Source organism: Pituophis catenifer, unplaced genomic scaffold, assembly GCF_029215685.1.
Source record: "Pituophis catenifer annectens isolate HBS135680 unplaced genomic scaffold, rPitCat1.0.hap2 SCAF_1, whole genome shotgun sequence".
NCBI lineage: Eukaryota > Metazoa > Chordata > Lepidosauria > Squamata > Colubridae > Pituophis > Pituophis catenifer.
Genome location: NW_027256881.1, coordinates 42,235,670 through 42,245,797, shown reverse-complemented (window position 1 = coordinate 42,245,797; position 10,128 = coordinate 42,235,670). Strand labels below are relative to the sequence as shown.

Sequence of the window (10,128 nt, the reverse complement as noted above, 5' to 3'; positions counted from 1 at the left end):
GATCGCCCGATCTGGTAGCGATGGTGGCGGGCGGTTCAGAGAACTGGTACCAAAAATCCCTCCCACCCCCATACCCAGCTGAGCCACATAATCATCAGAGGCTTTTTATTTTATTTTTAAAAGCATTTTTTCTACAACCCCTTCGGCCGAAAAAATGCTTTTAAAAGTAAAAACAAAGCCTCTGCCAATCAGGCAAGTCAGCTGGGATCGTCAGTGGCTTTTAAAAGCATTTTTTTTACAACCTCTTCAGCCGAAGAGGTTGTAGAAAAAATGCTTTTAAAAGTAAAAAAAAAAAAAGTTGGCCACGCCCGTCATATTACACCCCCCCCACACCAAGCCACGCCCACAGAACCGGTAGTAACAAATTTTATATTTCATCACTGGACTAAAACATACAAAAAACGGCTGCAGGATTTGGGTTTGACTAGTCTAAAGAAAAGAAGAATTAGGGGTGACATGATAGCAGTATACCAGTACTTGAGGGGCTGCCACAAAGAAGAGGAGGTCATAATCTCCAAAGGGAGGGCAGGAGAAGAAACAATGGTTGGAAACTAATCAGAGAGAGAAGCAACCTGGAATTAAGGAGAAACTTCCTAACAGTGAGGACAATCAACCAGTGGAACAGCTTGCCTTCAGGAATCCTGGGCGCTCCATCACTGGAGGTTTTTAATAAGAGACTAGACCAGAGGTGGGCAAATGTGGCCCTTTTACAACCTGTAAAAGGGCCACATTACAAGCTGTCTCAGGAATTCTGGGAGTTGAAGTCCACAGGTTATAAAAGGGCCACATTTGCCCACCCCTGGACTAGACAGTCACTTATCTGAAATACAGATTCTCCTGCTTGAGTAGGAGGCTGGACTAGAAGACCCTCAAGGTCCCTTCCAGCTCATTTATTGTATTCTAGTACCTCATGTAGCCCTTGGATTGTCCTTTTGAATTCAGTGTAATTTTTTTTTTTCAGTGAAACATGATGTTTTGAGCAATGCATAAAAAAAAAAACTTCAAAGATTCCCCAGAGCGGTTTAATTTCTTAATTTCTTTCTCCCACTTTTAATCTTAAAATAACCTCCCCTCATCCTCCCTCCAGTAGATTGTTCCTGCGTATCTGTCAACTGAGTCTAAAATTTCATGCATTTGGAAAAGTGGTTTAATTCAATCCACAGATGCTTGCTTCATATTAAGGCTCCTAGGCACGTTTCCTGGAGTCTACTTCCCATTTGATTCAACGGGGTTTTCTTTTCTTTTCTTTTTTTTAATTAAGCATACTCCACTGGAAAGCCCGGACATAAATATCTACCACCTTCAGGCCATTTTGTCATCCAAAGGTAAACGGAGACCTTCGGTGTTTTCCTATTGGTTGGCAATGATGTAATGCAGCAGAACATACGGGTATCTCTCTCCCCGTCCCCTCCGTTCCTGGTAAGTACTTGAGAGAAGGCCGCTCCAGTGTTTAGCCAATCAAAAACAAGAGTCCATTATGGCTTTGGGGAGTGAAGTAGGGAGGGCAACCAGTTCGATTGCTTTTCAAACACCGCCTCGTTCTCATTCCCCTCGACCCCGCCTCATATGCAGGCCTACCCAATCAGAGTACAATATTGACACTAGCCTCTTCGGCTATTTGAGAAGCTCTTTTAAAGGACACGGAAGCTAGGTAAGATGGACATTTTCTTAGCCAATTGAATGATGGTAAAATATAAAGGCGGGCTAGGGGGAAATCAGTGTATGTTTTGTAAGAGAAAGAAGTAGTAGGGAATGGGGCGGGCTGAATAAGTCAATTGGCAGTCGTGTGGCACCAATGAAGCTTCATACTACATAACCATGTAGCTTTCTAGAAGCACATAGATGAGGGCGGGAACCTGACCTCTATCGACCAATTGATGCGAAGCTGAGAAAGAGACTCGTAGCCAACGGGCGTTGTTTTATAAATGGCAAATAAGTTAACCAATCGGTATTTAGAATGTGAGGTTTGACAGGTGAGAGATCCAATGGAAATGTGGGCGAGGACCAGAGCGTTTGAGTGACCGTCATTGCGACCAGTAAAGGTAAATCTTTTTCTTTTTTTAAAAAAATACCGGTTCGACACTCACTCTCTAGCTCTCTCTCGCTCTCTCTCTCCGAGGCTCTGGTAAGGGAGGGGGCTCTTGTCCCCTCCTCCCACCCGGTGCATTCTGACGTTGCGCGGCAGGGAAGGAGGGAGGGCCTAGTAGCGGCCGCTGGGATACAGGCTTCCAACATGTCTGCGCTGCTGGCTGCGCTTGGATTGCGAGGGCAGAGGCCGACGAAAGGAGAGGCCGCTGCGTGAGGAGGAGAAACTAGAAGAAGGCGGAGGCGGCGGCTCGAGCTGTAGCCTGTCCCGACCCGAAGCCTAAGTGGGGGAGACGGAGGCTCCTTCCGCGGGCGGGCGTGGATTTTTTAGGCAAGCTAAGAGGCTGCGGCGCCAGGTACAGGCCCGGGCCGGCTCTTTCGGAGGGAAGGATTGCGGGGCGGGGAGTGGGCGAAGGCTGACGGGGAGAACGAGGCCTTGTCAGGCGGGAGACGTTGAGCGTAGCAAAAAAAAAACAAAAAAAAAAACAAAAACCGACGCAGAGTGGAAGGAAGAGGGAGGACGGCCTCGGCCTCCGCTGGCGTTGCGGGCAGCAGCAGCAGCAGCAACCGCGGGGGGAGAAAGCGCCATGGCTGAATTTGTATCTGCGCTGTAAGGCCGGTGGTGAGAGATGGAAGTGGTCTTCGGTCGGAAGACCAGGAACGGGCGGGCTCTGGGGGCTCGGATCATAGGCCCCTCGTGGCCGATTGCGGCTGCTCCGCTGGGGCCTCCGGGTGGGAAGGTGCAGTTTGGGATGGAAGGCAGCTTTTGATGGGATGTGGGCTGGATGAGCGAGATCTCGCGGTTCCCTGCCTTTGGATGGGAAGGAGAGGCCTGGGCGGACGGAGGACCTTTTTCTCCAATACATATTAAGGCTCCGTTATTTGGATGTCGACCACAGGGTGGGATTTTATAGTTATTCCATTAAATTTTTTTTTTTAAAAAAAAGCTCAGTAGGGTCTGGCCTCCCCGATTTGCTGATTTGGAGAAATACGCGAACCTCTGAAATGTAGATTCTCTGCAGGGGCGGTTCTGGGATTAATGCAGGTTGGGAACTAATGTTGCCAAAAGGGGACAACTCTCTCCGTGCTGGTCCTGAAGGACATAGCCCCTCATTCCTCGTAATTTTAGCGATGGAGGCAGTAGTGAAATCTATCTCTCTTGGCGGTTGACTGGAATTCAGATCTGAAGGCTGCTTGCTTATTTGCTGACTAATATACTTTTATTGATATGCGTTTTAAACTTTACCTCAATAGAAAGCATGAATAATATAAGCTGTTTTTAAAAATATATTTGAAAATCTCTATTCCAATCCCATAAGTGATTCTCTGTAGTTTTGTATTGCTGTCTGTGCCTTCGTTTTAAGGGAGTACAAGTGGAAGACAAATTTCTAATTTTGCATAATGATTGGAAAAACTTAAGATGGTGACTAGAAAGTTGAAGAATAGATTGAAATTAGGGTAATTTGCAGTTGCTTTGGAAAAACATCTTCATATTTCATGAGAAAGTACTAATACAAAGATGGAGTTGTAAATTTGAACTTATTTGTACCTGGTATTTGATTGTTCAGGGGATGTGTAATTATTTAATCAAAGAATTTAGCATTGTAAAGGGAAATGCTATTTGTAAATAGAATTATTAGATCAATAATAATTTGAGAATTTTTATTCAGGTCATGTATGGAATAATGAAATTTATGAGGTATGATTTTGAGCAGAATAATGATATACAGAATAGTGATATACAGAAAACTTAGGTATTTGTAAATATGACTATCTTACATAGACATGTGCCATAGACATGTGTAGAGATGTTGTTATCCACATACATATATTAAACTAGTGAAGTTAATCTGAGTACAGTATAGCTTGTTTAATGTGGATTTACCACAAGACTGAGCTAGGTGCATGTAACTTGTGAAAAAATGTGGGATTAAAAGTATTTAAGAATTTACAGAAATTAATCGTTGAAAACTTGACATTGAAGACTTGACTGATAATTTCTTACAGCGGATAATTTAGCTGTATTTAAAAACCATCATTATAGTGGAAACCAATCCTTTTCTATATAGGACTTTACCTTTGTATAGTGGTAGTGTTTTGGTTTTTATGCTGAAGATCCAATTTGAATACATAATAGGATGACTTTTTTTCTCTTAATATAATTTCTTGAAGTTAAGTCCTTAAAAGTTAAGATTGGAATCTCTTGCCATCCATAATATAAACATCATTGTGATTTGTCACAGCTGATTAGACAGGAGTTTTCTCTGCCCCCAGTAGGCGGTTTTTATTCTGTCACATTATGTTCTTTTCTGCAGCTCTTAAGATCGTGTTTTCTACTGGTTATAGTTGTGAAGACTGTACAATAGGTCTCATTATAATACAGTGGAGGGAATAGAGACATTGCTTAGGGAAAATGATTAGTTGTGCTGCCACAACTAATCAACCAAATTGTAAGCTGCTCTGCCCAGTAATCAAATATGAAATACACAAAGTGTTATAGAATCATTTCTGCAATATCACTTTATACTGGCATCTGATTATTTTGGTAATGTAAAGCCTGTCTTAAATTAGGAATATTGCCACAACAGTGGCGACATAATGTTATAAACCAGGCGGGGTGAACGATGGCCCTTTTATGACTTCTGGACTTCAACTCCCAGAATTCCTGAGCCAGCCATTCTGGCTCAGGAGTTCTGGGAGTTGAAGTTCACAAGTCATAAAGAGGCCATGGTTCCCCACCTCTGCTATGAACTGTTAATATAGAAATTTTGATACCTTCAGACAATCTGTGTACAGAAAAAATTGAATAGGGGAAGGAGGATTCTTTCTTGCCCTGTACTACAAAAATGCTTGGAAATTTTGAATATAAGGTAAATTGATTTTGCATATGCTAAAGGTAGTTTGGCAATATTTCAATAAGCTTAGATGGTTCTACAGGCAATATGGCAAATATGTACAGTTCTTAGAGTTAATATGGCCTTTTAATTAGAATATTATAGCGATAGTCTCTAGCAGCTTAATGCAGGCTTGGTGTACTTTTAAAATCAATGTAATAGAACAATATTTTGTCGTTTTATGTATTTTATTGCTGTTGTGTTCTGCAGAAAGCAGGTTTTGAATGTATCGACTATGATAGAAATAGCATTTAGGCTAATATACCGCCCCATACTGTTTTATAGCACTCGATTTACAATGTAGCAGCAGTATTTGCATATTGTCCAGTTATAATGTTCTAAACAACTAAAATTGAATAAGAGGAATGATAGCTCACTAAGCTTACCTATATTATCTAGCTGCCAGCTGTTAACTCCATCTTAGTTTCCTATCAGTACTACAGATTCTAATATTCTAATATTTAATGGTAGTAGAGCATTGTTGAGTTGGACAGGTGGTCTTAACCCACAAGCTACTGGTTATGTTTATGCGTATGCCATCTTATTTTTATCATAACTTTCTATATTGTCTAAAATTATCAGTGAATTATAATCATAAAGTACTGTACTTCCTAACCCAGGACTTCTGGCTATTTTAAACTGGCAATAGTAGTGCAATACTGCCAGAATTTATTAATAAAATAGCAATTGGGATGAATAAAGTGATCCTGTAAATTCCTTGAAGCTTTAGAAAAGAAGGATTGCAACTCATGACTCAAAAGGCTGGTCCTTGCTACAAAATCCTGAATTACTGTTAGATCCTACACTAAAAATATTTAAGCAAATAAAGCATTCATATTATACAAACTCAAAGAATATCCAAAGCATGTCAGAGGTGTGTTTTTCAGTGGCTACTTTATAACAGTAGAACTTCACTTCTCTGGAGTTCTGCCAAAAGCCAGATAGTAGCTTGACCATTTAAAGCATATGAATTGTTTATGTTTAGAACGAACTGAAATAGCCAAGAAGCCTGGTGTCAACTTGGCACCAGCTGAATTCTTCCTTAATATTCTCTTATTCCTCAGCTGTGGATTCTACCATGCAGTCTTGCTGCCCCTCCCCCACTTTTTTCTTTAGTATCCAATGCTAAAGGTGAAGCTATTTTTAGTTCTTTTTCTAATAAATGGTATGCTTTATCTGAATATCTGAAAAAGGGTACTGCAAATTTTCCAGTGGACACAAACAACTTATACTTTATTATGTCTTAATCATTGAAACTTAATGAAAGCAGTGACTGCATTGCATTCATACTTTGTTCCTTTGACTTGCTACAATTTTTTAAAATTAGAAGTGAGATTGCAAAGTACCTTGATATTTAATGTTTCTTGCATTATTAATATGAAAAAATACAATGCAAGAGTTCAATAAGGAGGTTCAGAATATGAATCTCTAAGGAAAAGTTGCTATATAATAAACATCAAATTTGGTTATGAGCAATATACTTTTCACCATTAGTTTCACTAGATTTCAATAATTAAAACAGATTAATGTCTGCAATTACATGAGAACTTTTCAGGCTTTGAAATCAGTGTATTTGTGGTCTGCTTATCTCATGTTCCAATTTTAAATTCTCTCTCACAAAGAAACTGCACACAGCTAGTTTTTCATGGAGTTGAAGATTATGATTCTATAATAAGTTTTATAATGAGCTGTTTTAGAATAAATCAGTAGTAAGACCACTGTTGATATAGTGTATGCCAGAAGTGGCGAACAGTGAAAGAAGTAGGATAGAAAAGGTTTAGTTGGAAAGAAGAGTAAAAGAATATAATTTGCTTTCCTTTCATTCAGGAACAATCAGGCTACATACCAGATTTTTATTCCACATAATTATTTAGATAGTAGAAAATATTTAGATAGCAGTAAGGAATAGATTTTACTAGATGTTTTATTTGCTACTCAGTTAATGTTACCAAATCATTCAATAGTGGATACTCTTTTAAAGATTCTTGCTAACCCGGTACAGATGTTACTGCACATAATAGCTGCAATATACTTGCAAATATATGGAAGCATGCCTACAGAAATAACTAAATCCTTGTAAGCTGCTTTTAAAGTATATGAATAATTTTCCAGCATATGAGAGTTCAGAAATAATAGCATTTTAAAAAATTGCATATCTTTTGTAATTTTTGAGCCCAGCTGAAATATACAATATGATGAAAGGCTCAAGGTAGAAATCTGAAGAAATTAAATCTCATTCTGTTCTTTGCAAAAGTAATCACTTTTGATTACTGTTATAGTATTGGGTCCTTTTGAACTTGGGGAATTTCTTATAGGAGCTGTTGAACCTTCCATTTATAAAGGCCCAAAATGATACTTTCTGCATAATTATGAAGTCGTTTATAGTATTAGTTTTGATGTATAATAGACATTCCTTTAGCAACTGATTTTATTGGGTGATTTCCTGAACTTCACAGTAACATACATGATATATCATATATTGTTTCATATATAGTAGCCTAATAGTATTTTTCCCATACGCATTTTGGGTTTTTTTCCCCAGCATACTTTTTTTTCCCTGCCTCACAACCCCTCAACATTATGCAAAATGTTGATTTCATTTTTTTAAAAAATGAGTCTAATACATATTCAGAATTAAATATCAGAACTTAAGTCACTGGTTTTCTACCTACTTATAAACACTTTGTATTTAAATAATTTTGCACATAATGTTTAATAAGATAGCATTCTAACTTAAATTGCTAAGAACTTTTCAGAGTTGAGCATAGTGAATTGGTTTTGAAGCCACTTAGTATAACTTTGACCTTGAATTATAAAATTAACAAGTCTTGTGTTCATAGAATCTTTGCATTTGTTATTATGTTCTGCCTATTAGAAAAAAGAACATAAGTGGCCCCATTCATGTAGCATACTAAGCAGTATTTTACTGTGTTGTGCAGAAAAACCATTCAATTGTGATTCATTCAGTACTTATGGCTTAGTGCATTGTGTTATCCCCTATGATATGCAAGATATACAGTTGACCTATTTTATCAGAATGGGAAATATCCTCACAGATTAAAAACCAAGAAATCCATCTATATACAGTTTCATCATATTTCATTATAATACAGAAAGGCAGAAATGGGAATATCTATAGAAAATATGTGCACGAATGGGAATTTATAGAATTGGAGACTTATAGAAATGGGGAGATGAGTGTATACGCTGTGGAAGATAGGTATACAGTGCATAGAAAGGGAACCTGAATTCAGGAAAGGCACAGAGACATGCAGAAGCAGGGGGAGTTTTGAACAGGGTGGATAAAAATCGATGATTTTAAAAAAAAAAATCAGATTTTTTTATTTAAATCGGATTTTTTTATTTTTATCAAATTTATTTTAATAAAATGCTTTTGAAATAAAAATCTAAATATTATTTTCTATTTGAGATACATTAATAATTTAGTTTATTCAGCGTGAAATGGAGCTTAGCTATGTAGCATGAGGCTGTATGTTTGGTAAACTCATTCAATGAATCCAAGCTCTGATATAACATGCACTGCATTGATTCACACAATTTCACAGTAACCATGAGATAAATCATAAAACAAAGTTCAGGAATATTCCTTTATCTCATTGTTTTGGAAATATATGTATACTACAAACTATGATTGAAGAGAAATGCATCTGAACCAGTGAGGGGGAAGAGCAAGCAGTAAAAATGAAAATAAAACCTTCTAAGCAGCCTATATATATAACCTAATCCAAAAAGAAACCCCCACTAAAATCCAAGACAGAGAACAAGAAAACGGCAAGGCCCTCCTCCCATACATAAAAGGCACCACAGACAGAATAAGCAAAATCCTCCACAAACATAACATCAAGACAGCATTCTGCACAAACCGAAAAATATCCACCATCCTAAGGAACCCCAAAGACAAAATTGAGTTAGAAAATCAAGGAGTATATGAAATCCCATGCACCGCCTGCCCCACCACATACATCGGACAAACCAACAGACGAATAAGTGCACGCATAGAAGAACACAAGAACTCAGTCAGAAAAGAGGAACCAACTTCTTCCCTGGTCCAACACCTTAAAGCCACAGGACATGATATTGACTTTAAAAAGACCAGAACTATCACCAAAACTGAACACTTTAACAACAGAATAATCAGAGAAGCCATTGAGATAGAAAAACACCCACACAGCATGAACAAACGAGACGATACCTCCCGCCTACCAGCCATTTGGAAACCCGCCCTTATTGACAAACGAGTCCCTAACACGACGAATGACACCAGACCCACACTCACGAGTGCCACACCTGATGTCACCACCACACATCCACGCAGAAAGCAGACTCAAACCCACACTGATAATGAGCCACGACCAAGGACCAGAAGCCAGACCGCAGCTGCATCATTAGCCACTTTAAACCCCTCCAATCCATACATGAAGCAGACTGACACCCACCATGAAGAGCTCGCACGGCCACAAACACGAAGCCAAACAACAACAACGCAGCTCACCAGCTCAAATCCCCCTGCAACTCAGACTAAGCTGAGCACAACCAAGCCCCCACCCAAACAGAACACAACCCCAGCCAATCAGAGCACAGCCAAGCCCCTAACCAATCAGAACACACCTCCACCCAATCAGAACACAGCCAAGTTCCCACCCAATCAGCTCACACCTCCACTAGCAGTTAAAAGGAAGAGACAGCTGCGATCTCACATTGCTCCTGGAAGCACGAAGCCGAGAACACCAGCCTGAAGATGACGAATGAGACTTCGTCGAAACGTCGCCAAGACACTTCCAATTTTACGTGGGAGAAGACCCGAATAACCAAAGACCTATATATATATATATATATATATATATATATATAATTTATATACCACCCTACTCCCGAAGGACTCAGGGCGGTGAACAGGCACAAAATAAAATACATAGATACAAAAGTTAGAAACATATTAAAGAGCACTTGTCATTTCAGATCCATCATGGCAGTGCCTATTAGCGGACATCCACTCACCTGCTGCCTGCCACGTCCCTCACCTTTAGCGTCACTGTCGCATCACTAGCCATCCCATTAAAGTGAATGGGACTGTCAGTGAGTCAACCGCGGGTCAGAGGGGCTGAGATGACAGTTGCTCTTTAAAAAT

The 10,128-nt window shown here is 39.3% G+C and overlaps 1 protein-coding gene across 3 annotated transcripts in view; it reads left to right on the top strand.

Moving 5' to 3' along the window:
- Window positions 1-1,610: 1,610 nt before the first annotated feature.
- The window catches only part of PPM1B (protein phosphatase, Mg2+/Mn2+ dependent 1B), a 92,746-nt gene continuing 84,228 nt past the window's right edge, over window positions 1,611-10,128 (top strand). Inside the window, exon 1 of one of the 3 annotated variants that reach the window (XM_070932361.1) lies at window positions 1,611-1,651. The gene's annotated coding sequence lies outside the window, so the exon portion shown is untranslated. Of the gene's footprint in view, window positions 1,652-2,106; window positions 2,442-10,128 lie in introns of those variants that run through there. The other 2 variants (XM_070932359.1, XM_070932363.1) reach the window with 2 other exon arrangements.